This window comes from Empidonax traillii, unplaced genomic scaffold, assembly GCF_003031625.1.
Source record: "Empidonax traillii isolate 1590-97213 ecotype Southwest subspecies unplaced genomic scaffold, ASM303162v1 scaffold632:size372483, whole genome shotgun sequence".
NCBI lineage: Eukaryota > Metazoa > Chordata > Aves > Passeriformes > Tyrannidae > Empidonax > Empidonax traillii.
Window position 1 is genome coordinate 328,391 of NW_020955825.1, and position 18,339 is coordinate 346,729.

The 18,339-nt window shown below is 44.0% G+C and overlaps 1 long non-coding RNA gene across 1 annotated transcript; it reads left to right on the forward strand.

Annotated features, from left to right (window-relative positions):
- The first annotated feature begins 625 nt into the window (after window positions 1-625).
- On the forward strand, window positions 626-13,980 carry LOC114065246. Its single transcript, XR_003572903.1, has 3 exons — window positions 626-735; window positions 7,136-7,433; window positions 13,829-13,980. It is a non-coding gene; the product is annotated as an uncharacterized LOC114065246 (long non-coding RNA).
- Window positions 13,981-18,339: the final 4,359 nt, after the last annotated feature.

The window sequence follows — 18,339 nt, forward strand, 5'->3', positions numbered from 1 at the left end:
AGGTTGTGGAATCTCCATCCTTGGAGATATTAAAAACCTGACTGGACGCAGCCCTGAGCAAACTGTTTTAATTGCTCCTGCTTTGACCAGGGATCAGACCAGATGGTCCCCAAAAATGCTCAGCTGTTCTGTGATTGTGTGGGGTGGGCACACCTGTGCATTTATACATCTGTGAACACACAGATAATTTGACTGCATAAACTCTTCAGAAAATCTGGCTTACAAAGACAACAGAAATTCTGTGAGCTTTGTTTCAAGGGAAGTTAAAAACTTTGGCACGCATATGCTGAGCATTGTTTTAATCTGTCTATGTTTAGGTTTGGTTCTTCTGTGCCATATAGGCCACAGACCTTTTACCATATAATATCTAGAAGTGTACTTAATGTATTTTGGTGCAAGTCCTTCAAAACTAGTCAAAAATGCACATTAAATGCAACACCTTCAGTGTCAGATAAGCCAGTTGGACAAGGTTTATGTTGCCTTACACTGCCCCTTACATCAATTTGGGAACACTCAGAACTGTCACAGAAGTATTGGTAAGAACCTTCCTGCTTAATATCTATCAGTGTTATAATTAAAAAAACCTCAAACAAATTCCTCATTTTGTTTCTTCCTCTGGTGACCGGGCACCATCATCTTGCTCCCATTGCTTCTTCTCTCCTCTGATAGTGTTTAATCCCTTTTGAACAGCAGCCCATGGAAGGGTACGGGTAGACAGATTGTCTGCTAAAACAGGTGAGTTATTTATCATGCAATAAATAATTCAGCACAAATCATAAAATCTAGCTAGTCTGTTCCTTTGAATGTCTTTAAATCAACTCATATTTAGGTTTTTTTCAATCAGCTGCAAAGATGATGCAGAATGCAGAACACAGAACAAGATCAAAGGCTGTGTACTATTTCACTGTGTAAGTCTATAATGGAGATATAAAGGAGAACAATTTCTCCTCTTCAGTCTATCATGTCATTGTATGTCAAGGATAGTAAATGAAGTCTCCTTCCTGATGCTGAGTAAAAGATTTAACAGGAAATCCTTGAGCTGAGGACAAGGCAGAATTGTTCTGGGGAAGTGCTCTTGCTCTCTATCACCTGCCAGGGCCTGCTGTCAATCTCCAGGATGAGTTTGGATCTTGAACACAGATCGTTTTGGACTGGTTAGTGCAGCTGAGTCAGATAAGCTTGGATAGTCAGGGGAAACACGGATGTTATAATTGTTCACTTGAGGAGTTACTATGACTCACTCGGTTCCTATTATCTGTAGTATGCTGGTTAGGGTCTGAGTCAAGGAAACATTTGACCCTGAGCTTTGTTCACTCAAATTGAGAGGGAATTTTAGAGCTTTGTGCACTTAAGCATTTTCCTGGAGTATGGTGTTTTTCTGAGGTAATGTCTGTAGCCAACCCAGTGGAGTTATAGAGAAAGGACCTGTTGACTCCTGGAGTTAATAAAGACCTGTTGACTTGACTTTTAGTCTTGGATTCAACTTTCTCATTAGTAATGTTGACAATGCTGGAAAAACCCATGGATCCTCTAACAGGCATCACACATAATATGTAGCCCTGGAAGGGGACAGGGTGAGTTAAGACACTGTTGTTTTAACTTGGACTTTCCTGGAGCTGCAGAGACTGAGACCACTTGAATGTTTCTGAGGACCAACAGTGAAGAACCAGTGACAGTTCAGACAGTTGTGGAGGAGATAAAAGTCTCTTTTACTCTGCTCTCTAGCTGAGAGTGAGCTAATATTACAGTGGTCTGAGTGACTTTATTTGATAGTGGAGACTAAACCAATGAGACTGGAAGAGTGAGACCCTCAGAGCAGTCATTTCTTCATCCCCTTCTGTTTCCCTACACCTGGTACCAGCCAGAGCATAACAGACTTTAATCTTTCCTGGGGAAAGGAAAGATGCCCTGGGCTAGAGGAGAAGACTACCACCATGGCAGGGAGACCCACGTAGGTCACATTGTCCCAGCTCTCGATGTGAGCACAGAGGGGAGAGAGAGAGGCTTGGCTAGTCCAGGCAGCACAGACCTGCAGTACTGTTGCTGCATCTAGAGCTGTAGTATTACCAGTAGAGCTTCCCACCAGCTCCTGGTGTCACTTCTGCAGTACCAGGACCTACCTAAGGGGTGGCAGTACCAGCCACCAGGCTCTCTGCAGAAAAATCATCCCTGCTACCAGGATGCCCCATTTCTCAGAAAGTAGCTATATAGCTGGTCCTCAGGAGTCCTGCCCTAACCAGGAACGAGGCTTTCAACCACCCCCCCACACACCACTTGGCCTTTCTACGCCAGATGAAGTGGTGTGATGAGTTCACCATCTCACCTGTGTGCATTATCGCTGCTCCAACCAAGAGACCAGTTAGCAACACGCAGCCAGGACCAGCCCTGGTAACAGTGGGTGTACAGTGACCTACTTTTAACACAGCTTATGTAGCCTTTCTTGCTGCTTTATGCTTGAATGGCAGAATTTGCAACAAAAGGTCAATTTATGGCAGCCTTTTATTGCAAGGTTCTTTTGCTGTAGTCCAAAGTTATAATGACAAAATGCTCCACTGAGTACAATGAGGACTGCAAAAATCAGACCCACTTTTTATGTAAGGCTTTAAACTTTATCTGTTTTAAACAGATTTTAGTGCTAAGCTGTTTGTTTGCTTTCCTATGAAAAGAGCCTTATTACTTGCATGGAGAGCAATAGAGGAACATGTCTGAATATTAAGAGAAAGGCTCAGAAATGGGGTGTTTAAGTCAAATCATAAAAAGTATTTGTGGAGCTCAGCAAATCACCCCCCTGCCTGGAAGGAAAGGAGTCTAAACCACAGCATCCCAGAAAAGGGAAAAATGCATGGCAAAAATGAAACGGGAACCTGTCCCCTGCCAAGGGAAGGCACAAAGTAAATCTGATGTGACCCAAACACACAGGGTCATAAACAGGCTGAGATAAATGCAGGAGTAAGGACAATGTGACAATAGTTAGCCCAGAGGGCTGAGACACATGGCTGAGTTCCTACATGTCAACTGTGCTGCAATATCTGACTGATTCACACACTTTGCCTTCGGCAGCCGGGAGGTGAAACACATTATGTTAAGCCTCAGTGAAAGAGGGTTGGATGAATGTGCTCTCCTTGCTCTTCTCAAAGGGGTAAGAGTGCATTCATGAACAGCTCAGCTGTCATGGGCACCCACCACTGCTCTGGGCACCCATGGGCTCCCATTCTGAAAGGACCCTGACCCCTTTCTAACGACGCTTGGCCTGTTGCAAACAGGAGCTGTGGAGGGTGTTAGTGTATAACTTTTTTGCCTCCAGCTCAGGCTAAGCATATGATGGAGCAGAAGGTCCACGATGCCACGTAGGGCCTCCTTAGGCTTTAGTGACTCCACTGCACATCTGAACCTTTAGCAAGGCCATGCCATGGGCAAATGTTGTGCTGGGGGAGATGCCCTAACGTGGGTGGCTGGTCATAAATCCTGGGTGATGGCAGCCTGTATCCTGCTCTCCTAGCAGGATGCCAAGGACTGTGCCCCCAGTATGGGCAGAGTCTTGTTTTCCTCTCTACTAAGCTTTCTTCCAGATAGCAAAAGCAGCCTTGCCAATGTTGCTCTACGGCTTCTACTGCTGCCAGTAATCTGGGTAATCTCTTATCTCAACTTATTTTGCTGTTTATAGCCATGACAGCCGAACCCCAGACAATGTGTAATGTGTGAGTTATGTTAGATGTTGTCGAGCCAACACTGATCTGGAGCCAGGGCATTGCGAGCTGCGTGCTAGAGCTCAAAGCACCAGGGGTGGAAATCAGCAGTGGCAAGTGATTTGGGAGATTGCTGTGTCCCAGCTTCAGTTTACTCACTCAGTGAACAGTCTGCTCTTTGGGACTGATGGAAGGTTTTGCCTAAAGGCAGTTGAGTATTTCTGGTTATGAGACACTCAGCCTCAACTTCAAGCAAAAGGCTTGTTAGTCATCTTTCCTTCTATCTCATGTATTATCACATTAATAAATCTCTTGCAGCTGCTGTCCAGGATGCTGGGAAGTTGGGCTCTCTCAGTTTGAGCCTTCTCTATCTGTATGTTCCCAGTGCTTTGTCTGGATTTGTCCTGGTTAGGACTCTGGCTGAAGTCAATCTCCTACAGCAATTGGAAAAGGTACAAACAAATCATATCTTTCTTAGCTGGATGGACTCCTGAGTTTTGGCAGGACTAAGGAACTCTTCAGTCAGAATTGAAACGGCTAATATAATGAGTTACTCCACACAGAGCATCATCTTTTGCATGCAAACATATAGGTACAGTCCCTTTCGAAGTCTTAATTACTGGGTGGATCTAAAGATAAAGGCGATTAAAAAAATTCATCAGTCATGAACTGACATCACTGTTTGCATCAAAGAAGCAGATCCACACTTCTGTAACATCATGAAATCTTAACAAACACAGGCCATCACCATAGAACTGGTGATGCTGATGGTCTTTTTTATAATAAATAGGGGACAAGAATTCTTTCAAAGGCCTGATCTTAAGTTGAGCTGAACATCTCATGAGTTCTTTTCTTGGAAGAGCTCAGTACATTTCTCAATCAGCTGGTTGAAAGAACGATGAACTGTGAAGACAAGTGCCTGGATGTATGAGTTTTCTCAGATACAGTCATAACCACATCCTGAGTTAAGGAGCCATTTGCAGTCATCTTATCAAACAGCCCTTGCTGTTATCAGCCTATCAGTGACAGCAAGGCACAAGTGTTGAAGTAGAGAGAGAGAGATAAAGGAAAAGGAAAATTCTCTGAGCAACCAGCTGGGAAAATAAGTAATGAGGCCCCCTGCTTGGGTGTCTTTTCCATGTAGGAGGGTCCCTGCATCACGATGTCCCATAATAACCAAATAGTTTTCATCAGGAACTGTTTTGGGGGAATTTGTGCTTTAGTCCTGGTTGCGATGCTGTTGGGAGAACACTTTGACCAGAGTGGGCTTTGCATGCCTGCTGGTTGTTAATCTGTGTATTTTTGGGTCCACTCATTGAAAGCTATCACCAACGGGAAGATAAAGGGTGGGCATGATTCTTATCCCAGTGGCAGATGCTCCCCTTGGGAACACACCTTAACAACAGTGTCAGGTTCAGTGAATCAACGCCATAAAAATAACAGCATGAGAACAGTGTGAGAACAACTGGCAACAGAGGAAAACAACTGTCCTGGGAGAGCTGGAAAACACTCTTGTGGCAGCTTAGGAGGAGGGGTACAAATGTGCAAGTGAAAGGCAGGCTACGGAATGGCAGCCAGATGGTCCTCAGCATGACAAGGGCTAAGGCACTGCCACAACGAGGAGACTGGCACCCTAGAATGGGGCCCACAGCATCGAGGTGCTGAGCAGGACGTTGCTCAGACAGACTGAAATGTGCAAAAGGAGTCAACCCTGAAAATGCCACCTTTCTCTCTGACTTAGGTATTTATTTGAAAGCCCACATTAGGTGTCAGCTTGTATCTTGGGACATCCAGCAGTGCAGAACACTGATGACCCACAGTTCACTTTATAGTCCTCCATACAGCCAAACCAGGACCTGGCTGGGGAGGGTCATGACTTCCAAACCATACGACCATGTTTTCTTCCTGCAAAAGTCAGAGAGTGGAAGAGAGTGGAAGATTGCTGCTCATCTTGGTGTCCCCTGGGCACACAGTCAGGACATGGCAAGGGCAATCATCCAGGCCGGGGATTTGCCGAGAACTCACACACATAACCATAATCCTGCCCTTGGGGACAGATTACCAGTTAGCATTTCTTTTCTTCCTGACTATAGCTGCAATGGGTAATTCCCTCTTTTTGTATAAAAATCTGCTAGTTCAAGCACTTGGCCAGAAATGGCGAGACCTGAGTTTCAAGCCCTCAGCCTGAGAGATTTCGAAGCCACTGCTTCCCTTTCTACATGAACATCTTCACAGGTTTGCTGGAAGTCAGTGAGAGAAGGAAATGTTCTCTACACTTCCCTAATTGCAGCTGGTCTGTTGTGCAGAAAGGAGTGGATCTGCAAGAGAAGACAAGCAAAAGAGACCCTGCCTCTGTGGCATGTTGTTTGGGCTCTTCCAGGGTGGGGAATGAGGAGTGATCTTGCAAGGAGCAAGGCTGATCCTTGCACCAGGGAACTTCTCTGATCCTGCTTCATGGTAGGAAATATATAAATGACACCAGGAGTGAGGGGCAGTGGTTGGGGCTTGCTCTTCCTGGTGGGAATGCCAGAGGCTCCTTACCAGTGACAGCCCTCTTTGGTCTTTCTTCATGTAGGGTTCGGCTCCAACAGAGAGGGTAGGGAAGAGCCCACCTTGTCGTCACCCTGTAGGTGGGGTGCTCCCACGGTTGGCAGCTGGGGACTTTCTGTTCTAGTCTTCTCTCTTGAGATGTAAACTTTTCTAGACAAAGGTCAGGTTTTTGTGATGTGTCTGTACACTGGCTAGAATAACATTGCAGAGCACCTTGCTATTATCTTGCTACTGTCATTAATTACCTAATTAAGGCTGATCATGATACGTTAATGATAAACCTTAGCCTGATTTCTGAGGAGAACAGAAAATTGGCTTAGTTTTCCTAGCTCTGGTCTCATTAAAGCCTCATGTCATTCTCATTATAATGTGATTTTCATTACTTAAGCCATTATTTACCACAGGGAGAATCTGAAATGCACAGAATATATTTACAGTGCGAAAATGCTACTTGGGTACTAGTCTTTGAACCAATGGTTTTGTACAAGGAATTGCTTTAGAAGTCTGTCTTGTGGCTACTTTTAGAAATAATACTATTTAAAACAGACACTTAAGAGATGAGTAACAAGTCTTGGCTTTGCAAATGCAGACATTAGATCACAGTGACCCTATGCCTCCTGGGAACAATTTCCCTCTCACTTCCAAGCCATCAGATAATGTGTGCAGAGTAAAGCGAACTTAGGTCAGAGAGCTGTTCACATACATTGCTAATTGGTGAACTCCTCATTTAGTGTTTTAAGGGATCTGGCACCAGGTGCCAGATCAGCTTTACTCTCCAGAGGACTCCTTGATCCAGCGGAGTTTGCTTTTTATCTTTTTTCATTTCAAATAAAAATGTTTTCTCCCCAGAAGTTTTAATATCTGGGAATCCAAAGTGGTTTTTTTTCTGTTTCATTCAGAACATTGTACCTTGACAAACACTGTGGTTTCCCATTCCTGTCAATGGGTTCATCAAGTGACTCAGAGTGACACATTAATGAACAGTCAGCGCCCCTCCCTGCAGTGTCTGGCCATTCAGAGAACTCCCTCATCACCCATACATCTTTGTGGTTTGAGAGGTCTGACAAGATTGCTATCAAAAGTGGAAAATTTGGGAAAGCCCAACTCTGCTTTGACATCAGCATTGGCTTAAAATGCCAAAGCACAGAGAAAGCAAAACCACAAAGACACAGGAACTGCAACGCAACTGTTGTCAAGGTAAATCAAACAGCATGGGGTTTGTAAGATCAGTTTTTCCTTACAGTCTATCATAATGTATATTCATGAGAAAGCTGGAGGGAAAATGGCACAAGAGCTCCCTTCCTTGTGTGTACTCTGTGGATGGTCCACCAAGAGCCTCGACTCTCTCAGGACGAGATGAGTCTATCATGTCCAAGAGAGATGGAAGGCGCAGGAAGAATGCCAAGCTCTCTGTCCAGTGGGTCCTCAAGGGACAGGTGGTTCAACAGTTTTATTGAATGTGCTCCTTCATAGCCAATGTACTCTCCAGCTAATTGGCATCTGTGATTAAATCCATGGATGTTTGGTATGCTCAGTACTGAGCAGGAAGAGTTAAACAGTCTTGTTTCTCCAAAGAAAACAAAAAGTCCCTTGTCTTCAAGGCATCACATATTTTCAAGTGCCTTCATACTTGAATATCCACCTGGAAGTCTTTTTGGGTTGGATGATTAGTGCCCCTGAACTTCACAGCCATAAACAGTGTTATGAAGCACTGTGGTTGTTCGGTGTTTGGGAAGGAGCAGATGCCTGATGTTGAAATATGCATTTGAGGCATCCTCTGAAATACAATAGAAAGGCAGTCAGCTGTTGTCCTTAAATAAAGGGAATAGGAGAGAGCAGGCTAAATCATATTTAGGTTTTGCCTTCAAATCCAGCCATTCATAACACCTTCTTTTTACACAAAATGCAGCATGCCTTGAGATTTTGCCATCTGCTCTTTCCTTTAGGAAGAGTCTGCTTTGTTTTACCTCCCTTGCAAAAATTAACATCATAATGAGGAAAGCACTTTGCTGTTCTGATTTGCAGTACACCAGGAGACAAAACGACCCGCAGGTCCATGTCCTTGACCGAATTTGCAGTGTCTTGGCACCCATGTATTTATAACCCCTAAAAGATATCCACACCAAGTGATCTGTGGGCTGTGGGAGCAGCACTGCTGGAAAGCCACCTCTGTGTGCTGAAGGGTCAACTTTGTGGAGGGAGTCAGTGCTGTAAGCTTTTTAGTGTGGGAACATTAATAACAGCACATTGTTATATCTCGAGCCATTGCCTGTACTTGTATTTCATATCCTAAAGCTGCTGCCCCTGCAGAGGAAGAAGGGATGATTTCTCTCCATCCATGGAAAGCCCACCAGGAACAGTCCCAGGTTATGTGCTGAGTGCTTGAATGTCCCCATCTGGCCCAAAGGTCTGCCAAAGGTTTTAAAGAGGCTGTAGCCTGGGGGTGTTTGGGACAGGACCCACAGCATGGTGTAGACTGGCAAGTTGTACCTGCACCTGTTTGGCTGAGGGTGACATGAAATAAAGCATGACAGCTAAGAGAAAGAGGAAAGCAAATGCTGGTATGAGAATAGCCCTTCCCCATTTCCTTCCTCACTCAAGGTACAATAGCAAGGTAATTTCTGGTAGAAAACAAACCACCTGCACTGAGGGGGCTGAAAATATAAGTTCAAGCACAGGGATAAATGGGGAAAAACAGTCATGGTCAGACACAGGCCAAAATACAGAGGTGACTCTCGAGCTGCTCCCCCAGCAGGATACAGTGGTTGGCAAATTTCTTAGGAACAACAGGACAGGACAACAACAGTTTTCAAGACAGATTTGAATCTCAGTTGAGTTTTTGTGGCAGAGATCATGAAGACATCACTTCATACTTAAATGAACTAGGGAGATCTTACTGAGTTATTTGTATGTGATCTTGCTGAATGTCCTGGGCAGTACAAGATTAAATTCACTGTCAGCAGGATGAGAAAATCCAGCAGTAAAAGGGTGTTAAATTGCTCCACACCAGCCTCTGTGGAAGTAAACTGGTACTTGGTGCAGTAAAAGGCAATCAAATACTAGTCCACATAGAACTTGGGGTTTTTTTTGTAGGGCCCAATCTGGTGCTGCTTTGATATGAAAAAAGTGAAAGAATAAAAAGAAAAATAAATAGTGTTTGATTTCCTGATTAAAATTGAGCTTCATTTGTTTTGAATGAAAAGTTTCTCTGTGCAACAACGACTCATAAGCTGTAAGTCAAAAAAGAAAAGAAGAATTAATCACCTGGAAAGGGGAATACAAAAACAAAACAAAAAAATCCCCCAGAAGTGCTTCAGCTCTGTGGGGCTGAGAGAAAGATTGTGTATCCTGTGATGCACTTGGCTGTATGCAAGTGGCTTTCCTTCTGCATTTTCATCTCAGTAAAATTAGAGGTTGGAGCTTGGGGGACGTAGGTTCAGCTTTTGATTCTGCAAAGCTTCCTGTGAGGCATGGGATGAATTCTCAAATCTCTGTGGGTCTCACCTGTAAAACGGTAATAACATTCTTTGTCTATTTAAATTACTGCTTCTTCCTATGAGTTTCTACCAGGCCTAGAGTAACAGGGCCCTAATGTATAATTAGAATCTCTAGCTGCCACTGTGCTATGAATAATAATGTTTATTAATCATAATAAACATGTCAGTGCTGTCAGAGCATGTGCACGGAGCAAGTAGAGCTGTGTCTCACAATCACATCCTGCCATGTAAGGCTTGGGGTGGAAAATGAGACTCATTCTGCAGGTAATGTAAAACCCAGGGATGGCCAAAGTCTTCCTGCAGGCAATTTTGGAGAAAAAAGGTCACGTTTGTTCTAACAAATAATGCAGCAATATAGCTGTGTCCCTCTCTAACATGCCAAGATAGCTCCTCACATTTCCAGACTGCAATAGTGAGGGATATGAATAGTGTGTGTCCAATCCAAAATATGTATAATAACAGTAATAAACCCTAAATTATATACTGAAATTACCCAAATTTATTCATTAAATCTTCCCTCTAGTTGCTCTCTTCCTCTTCCTCCTTTATCCAAGTCACTGTTTCTGTTAAGAGCTGAAGAAAAGCAGAATTCAGGCCATTCTATCCAATTATCTCAGTTACCGATCCCTCCACCTGTGTGCCAGCAAGGGAGGGACCAGGTCTTATTTCTGACTCACCATACTGAGAGAAAGATGAGATGGCAGCCCACCTAGAAGAACCTCATATCTTGCATGCTTAGAAAGCTGATCTTATGGTAAGGCACAACTCAAAGTGGGACAGGTTACCCCAAATCGAACCTTGTTTGCCAGAGTGGTGTAAGAGATCATCCCAAACCCAGCTGGGCTAGGATCCACCCTTTCCCGTATGAAACAATTGCTGCTGCTGGCAGCAAGGGAGTCACCTTAGATTTTGGACTACTTGTACTAAAACAAGACAGATAAAGCCTTTGAAGCTCCTGGAGTTACTTGAGACTCCAGCTGGTGTAAAGGAGGTCAGAACCTGCTTCTAGGTCCTTTGGTTGAATCTCATTGCTTGATCTATGCTGGAGATACTTGCTGCAGAATTAGTCATCCTTGTGTCCTGAAGAGACCTCACAGCACTTTCTATTAATCAGAAGTACCTGCTGGGAAGAACTGTCTGATGAACTACAGGACTGGATTTGGGAACAAAAAAAAAAAAAAAAGAGAAATTCTGTACATTGAGAAAGAAGCTAAACCACACAAACTCTGTAAAAAATAAATAGTGGGCTGTGTAATGGGGCAACAGTCTTCCTCCTGACTGCCTAATTATAGGTGGCTGATTTATTCTCCTCTGGAGCACGCTTGATCCTTGCTCTGGTGCAATCCATCCCTGGCCACTCCTGCCAGCCCCACCATTTGGGAGCCAGACAGGCCACGGGCACCCTACATCCACCAACATCAACCTCTGACTTTCAGTGACAGCATCTCCTGGACTCTGCAGCCCAATCCAGGAACCACTAAATCAAACTGAGGAAAGTGCATCAATGCCCATTTTTTTATTACTTTCAAATATCAGTTGTTTGGGTTTTTAAAAAGGTGAAAGGTCCTAGGCACTCAAAACCCACTGAAAAACTGCAGGATCTGAAGACACAGCTCTCTTTTGTTCTTTCACAAATTCGAGCTTCAGAGGTGCCCCGGTATGTGAACTCAGTCAACACCTCATGTGTGAGTGCCTTTAAAATTTTCTCATTGTGGCACTGCCAATACCTTTGTGCTTTTCAATCACTTCATGTTTGTTTTGAAACAAAACAAACATTATTGGCAAAGTGTGTCCACTCGGAGCAATTCTCTGAACTGTTCACATTGTGTGCACCACCCATGCCAGGAAAATGTGTGTGTCTCCATGTAAAAACCAATTGGGCACCCCATCTTCAGAAAACTCCCATGCTCAGCCTGTGGCCCAGCTCCTCCACTGCATCAGAGAAGAATGATGATGTGTTCACTGCTGTGTTCCCACTGCTGCTGACAGACAGAAACAGCCACAATGAAAAAAAACACATTTATTTAACCCATGTCCTTGCAGTGAACAGTCCCTGGAATTTGCAGCAGGGGTCATGTTTGCCAGGCTCTGGGTACACCTTGTGAATTTCCCAGCACCAGCATTTCTGCTAGGCCGGAAATACTGTTTGATGGAGGCAGCAGAAAACAAAGCCTTGCCCCAAGCCACCATTTCAAATCAGTGGTGGAGACTAACAGATGCCAGGAGATTCCCAATCCCTTGTTTCAGCCACAAGGCAAATCCTATTTTTGCAGTGACTTCAGTAGCTCACTAAGACCAATTGTCTGTGGCATCCAATTCATTTTTACAAGCTTTGTGACACTATGGTCTGCCAGGAACCCAGAGTGAACAAAAATTTTCATTTGAACCATTTTTCAGCTATGGATGTTAAAGACAGGTGGTTTGAAAAAACCCACATGGAGCATCTGTCATTTTCCCACCTTTTTCATTTGATGTGGGAGCTGCACCACTGTGTCCTCCACGTCAGTACATCATCTAATATATTGCTTAAAGAGCTGCTGAACTCTCTATACTAAAGAGTGAAAATATGTCAGCTTATGTTTTATTTAGACTGAGAGCACGAATCCTTGCCCTGCTCTGCCTTCAGGAGAAGCAGCCATGCCTGGGAACAATGCCGTGGTTCCAGCCAAACCACATCTGATCCTGAGATGTCACCCCTGACACACAGGTTTGGAGATGCTATTTCCCAAATGCAAATGTCGAAACGATGGCATTCATTCAAAAATCAGCCCTCTGCTTTTGTTAAATGTAAGAAATACCTGTGAGTGTGTTTAGGAGCAGATCAGGTGCCTCACAGCGGGCTTTAAAACCGAAAATCTGGGTTAGGGAGGAAACAATTTAGAAAGAGGTGAAGAGGGCTGAGAGGGGGAGAAACTCCTCGCCAGCTGTGCCAGCGGTTGGTGTCAACAAGGTATCACCACGAGACTAGTTCTTCTCTTCCTAAAACAACCTTATTTGAGGATTATCTCTGTAACAACATCATCTGTTCCTGATCCTTTCCAACCTTGCTCAGCTGCCATTTGGCTCCTGCTCTCCAAGCACTGAGGACATCCAAGAGCCACGCAGATGGAGTGGGAGCATAAACACTGGCACCTCCTTACAGACCATGTCACGGGGTCAGTGAATACCCAACAGCACACGTAAGCAGCCTTACAGAAACATGGGCCCTCTTCCTTTCAGTTCTTCACAACAGCACGTACCAAGAAAACACCAGACATCCCTGACATCGTCCTAAATATCAGAGGGAGGAAGGGTCTGTTCCTAAAGCCCTTCCAGATCCCAGTTTTCCACTCGAATAACAAGCATGAAGAACTGGGTTAGCTCCCCTTCTCTTGGAAGCATCACCCACTTGGCCAGCAGAATGGAAGGACCCAATAAGATCCGTTTTGGATAATCTGTATGACAATATTGAGGATTTCTTTTTATTTTTAAGTTTGCTGCTGGATTAAATTGCTTCTGTAGCTGTTGGCTCTGGTTAAATAGCAAGAGGACTCTCAATAACAGGAGTCATATGACCATGCTCTTGTGAACTTGTGAATGGAAAATCATGTGTCTTCATAAATCACAGGAATATAAAGACCATATGCAATGTTCAGAAGTCCCACACATCCACTTGAGAGCGGGCCAATGCTAGCCAAGAAATCTGAAAGCAGAATTATCTGTACTATGTGTTTTACTTTGCTTTAATACTGAACATAAGTGGAGAGGGGAAAAAAGACAAGTAAAAGAGAATGTCAAGAATAATGAAAAAAGTGTGTGTTCCAGGCTCAGAGAAATTATTTTGACACCAGCTTTCACATTTTTTTATTATCACCCCTTTGGGCAAAGTCATTCAAAAGAACAAACAGAAAATCATACCGCAGACTATGATACAGAACCTGCCTCTTTCAGCAGACTGGATGTGACAGCAGAAATAAGACCCTAGGATCCAAGTATGGTGGAAAATAAAAAGGTTGTTTTAAAATATTGATGTTTTAGTAAGTGGGAAGATATGTGAACTCTGTGTTACTAAGAAAGTGATTGCCTTCCCCTAACCTTACCCTAATTTTTCCCCAGTGTTAATACATGCAATGTTAATACATGCAGACATTCAGTCTGCATGTGATAAGCACCTGCCAGGATCTGCTCCAGAACTCACCAGAGCTGTCCTTAATGAGACCTGATTTGGTCTTGAGTGTGCCTGTCCCCTGTGGATGCTGAAGAGCCCCCAACAGACCATCCAACATGGTCACAACACTTCCAGGGATGGAATATCCACAACTCTGGGCAACCTGTTCCAGTTCCTAACCACCCTCAGAGTAAAGAAGTTTTTCCTGACATCTGACCTAAATCTCCCCTCCTGCAGTTTGAAGCCAGTTTCTCTTGTCCTATCACTACCTGCCCTAGTAAAAAGTCCCTCTTCAGCTTTCTTGTAGGCTCCCTTTAGGTACTGAAAGGTGCTCTAAGGTCTCCCCAGAGCCTTCTCCAGGACGAGCAGCCCCAACTCTCTCAGCTTGTCTTCATAGGAGAGGTGCTCCAGCCCCCTGATCATCTTCGTGACCCTCCTCTGAACATGCTCCAACAGGTCCATGTCCTTTTGTGTTGGGAGACACAGAGTTGGATGTAGTACCACAGGTGGGATCTCATGAGGCCATCACCTCATATGTCCCATCACCTATTAAATTTGAGTAAAATGTGTTCCGGGGGCTGTTGTGCTGGGTTGTATATTGGAAGAACTGTTTCCACACCCTGTTCAGACTTTCCTCATGACCTTTAGAGAGCTATTTAGGACCTGATCCTCCAGGCTCTTCAGATCCTGGAAGCCTGGGGCATAGGATGTGTCTATCTTGCAGAAGTACCAGCTGGATGTGCAGCCTGGAATTCAGCAGGGATTGGTTTACCTGTGTGATGCTGCAAATAAGTAAGGGAAATGCTGAGCTATGGTTTATGATCACTTCAAACCAGAGATTTCTGTTGTATCTCTACAATACTGCTGCCACTTTTTAACTGCAGTGAACACAAGCACATAGTGTTGCTGCAGATCTGCCAAGGGACACCTGCACTGAAAACTGGGAGACAATCACGGCATTCAAAGAAATTGGAAAGCAGGGGAAAAAATTCTTCATGTTTGTAAATAAGAAATTGCTAAACCACAAAGAAAGTCAGCATTAGTTGGGCATGAAGAGTATCAGAAAGCAGGCTCAAATACTGAAACATCAACACTGTGAAGCCATTGGAGTGGTCTTGGTCATGATTACGGCCCAGGGTAAGCAGCACTCCCCTAAACAAAGGTTCAGGAGTTAACCTGGACCAGGGAGTACTAATAGTAGGAAGTTTGAATACTTGTTTTGGAAGTGAAGCTAAAAGTAGGGAAATGTCCAGACAATGCCAGCTGTCCCCAGGACCCAAGGGTGGGCCCTGGCACCCGTTCATTAGCACAGGTGTATCCATGGGAGTCACCAACAGGCCTGAGAGACATCAGCGATCTGGCACTTGCCACTGCTATTCATCAACAACTTGGCCCTCTTCTGGGCCATAATTTTTTTATGCCCTAGAGCATCTGGCACCTCCTCAGGGCCAACAGGTCTCTGCTCCAACGAGTCTCTGTTAAGGTGTAAAAGATTTGTAGCTGGGCCAAGGATGGAGGATGAGACACAGAAGGATATCACAGACCTCTGAATTCTCAGTCTAAGTGAAGGCATATTTCAGGTGAAAAAAAAGTGATGGTGCACATGCTGTGGACAAAGCCATATAAATACAGCCCAGTGAACACTACAAGGAAGAATATTAAAGAATCTCAGTGAAGTCTTTCTGCCAAGTCCATCATAGTTTAAAAGTGACTGTGCCTTGCACAAATAGACTGAAAGAGTAGAAGGATAAGAGGGTTTTTAATTCATCTCATTACATGAGCTGTGAGAAGATCAACCAGGTCAAGCTTTGCATAAGAGTGGAAGAAAACCTCTGTGGAACCTGATGATGTTTAGACGTGCTCTTGGTGTCTACAGAGACACTTCTGGTCTCACCCTCAAGTCATACCTCGTGGTGCCCTAAAGAATTGTGATTCTGGATTTTCTCCCCACCATTTAACTCATTCCCTGTGTCCCCATTTTATCACTATGTTACAGTTCCTCATCCAGAAGGTACCTAAACCAACAACATACACTCGAATTCTCATTGCTGAAGCCTAATATTTTGACTTGGATTAAAATGCCCTTAAAAATGTCCTCAGAAATAGAGCTAATTTTTGCCCTATTTTCTAGTGGAAATATCACTGAGGTGTGTCTCTTAGGCACACCTCTGGGTACAAGGGATCTGTGTACTAATATGTGTAATAGAGGAGTTCTGAACTTACAGCACTGCTCGAGCATGGCCAGGAATCTTCAGAGTGAGGTCTCTGATCGCACGTTGATGATGGCCCAGGGAAAACTGCATGGACTTTGAAATCCTTGCCAAGGCTCACAGTAAAGAGTCAATGAAAAGGAAGATACTGTGCTTTCACCAGCTTTGGGCTGTGTTAGGTGCAGGTGGATGGCTTTGCTTGGTTAAGTCAACATGATTGTCCTTGCACCACTGGCCAAACTCAGTGGAATGAAAGAGCAAACTGGCACACAACAGAGCTGAGCTTTTGTGACCAGCAGCAAAGTGACACTTAGACCTGAAGAGGGGCAGGGAAATAGAAGAAAATACAAATCTGAGGATAAAAAAGTCATGATAAACTGACGTGGCTGTGTTCTCAGCTTGAGTCCTGTTTGGGGTTTGCGACTGATAACTTGAGTCCTGATTTCTCTGTGTGGAGACATAATCCAGAAGAGAAATTCTGAAGCGCATTCCCATGAGGAATGCATGAACTTTTCAACTTAGCACTGGTTTTCAAACACTAACTGCAAGTTTGCAGTTTTTCTTCAGAACCAAAGGAAAACAAGAAAACATAATTTGCACAAAAAAGGTATTCGAGTCGTCACTATAGAGCAGGAGTAGGATGGAGCTCCTGAGCCCCACACTCACCATGTGAATGATATTCACATTACATTAATAGTGAAGGGAAATGAAGAAATAGGGAAAAAAATAATCTCTCTGCATCAGTGTATAACTGTGCCATATTTTATAGATGAATGACAATGCTTAATGGCTTAGAATAAAGCGAGGAGCTCAGAGTCTCCATTGAATGTCACCATTCAGGACTACAGTGCTATATTTTTGATATAATTCGAATCTTTGAAGGTCTAATTCACTCATGCTTCAGCCTCTGAGGTGAGGAGGAGCGTGAGTGGGGTCACAGACAGAGTAAGAGCAAGTCAGTGAATTCAAAAGAAAAATAATATTAGTAGATTGGAACATGGTGTCAGTCTAAGACCCTCAAGGGCAACTCCTCTCTCTGCAGCACTCGGGCTAAGGATTCATAGATGTAACTGCTTTGCGATTTCAATGGGAGAGGAAAGCAGGTGTCAAACATTGTTATTTACACTAAATAATTGCTTACAGAAAATCCCAGAATCAGATCTTTGTTCTACATTCACAAATCTATCTATTCCCTTAATGATCTCTTTTCAAGCCTTTTGAGCTATAAATAGGTTTGTAAGTTTAAGAGCTGGAAATAAGCCACCAGCACTGTGAGTATTGTGAGAAGGGTTTATTAATTTTGGGTTGGGGGAAGGGTCTAGGCTAAATCTGAGTGGGGCAGACATGCTGAAACCAGCCTGTGCCTGTGGGAAGGAGGCCATGGGCTGGGATCCACTGAAGGAGGAAGGCAAGGAATGAAGGGAATAGGGAAGAAAAGCAACACAAAATCGGTGGGACTAATATGATACGTGCCAAATGTTAAGGTCTTTGAAAATAAGCAGAGATAAATATGAAAAGTCCATGTCATAGCTAAAAATAGTTATAGGTTATGTACACAGAGGAAAAACACAAGCACGTAGACTTATGCTGCAGGAATTTCTTTATGCAAGTGGCAAGGGACTGTGTTTCTCACAGAAGAAAATGTTACACCACCAGTTGCCATCTTTGCAATAATAGGCCAGCATGGCCAAGCAGCAGTGGAATGTGAGAAGCAAGCAGCTGTGCTGGAAATCAGGGAACTGGGACTGCTGAATTAAGGATTTCTTCCCGCCACAAGAATCTGGAAATGCTCTGCTTACCTTGTCAGCTCTACAGGCTCCGGGTACTGAACTGAGAACATCACCTGCTTGGAGCAAGCCAGCATCTGGAAGGACCACAGCAGAGATCTAAAGCATCCAGTGCTTCTTCCAGGAGTGGAGGCCAGTCTTCAGGCTTTAGACCATTTTCCCCCTATTTGATAAAACCTTTGCAGCTTCTCAAGGCCACAGTTTAGGTGCTACTCACTGGGAATTTAGTAGAGACTAACTGGCCTTTCTCTATGTGCAGAAATGTGTTTATCTTCATGTTGTAACTCGCAGAACAAAGAACAGAGCAGCAGTATCACCAAGGACATTTTTTAATAAACTGTGCTAGCAAAAATAATTCCAATCATCTGTAGCATCTCAGATGCATACAAAACTGCCTGAAAGGGACCTTAAAACCATCCTCCTCCACTACTGCTCACAACAGTAGAAGGCTGAGGTCTACAA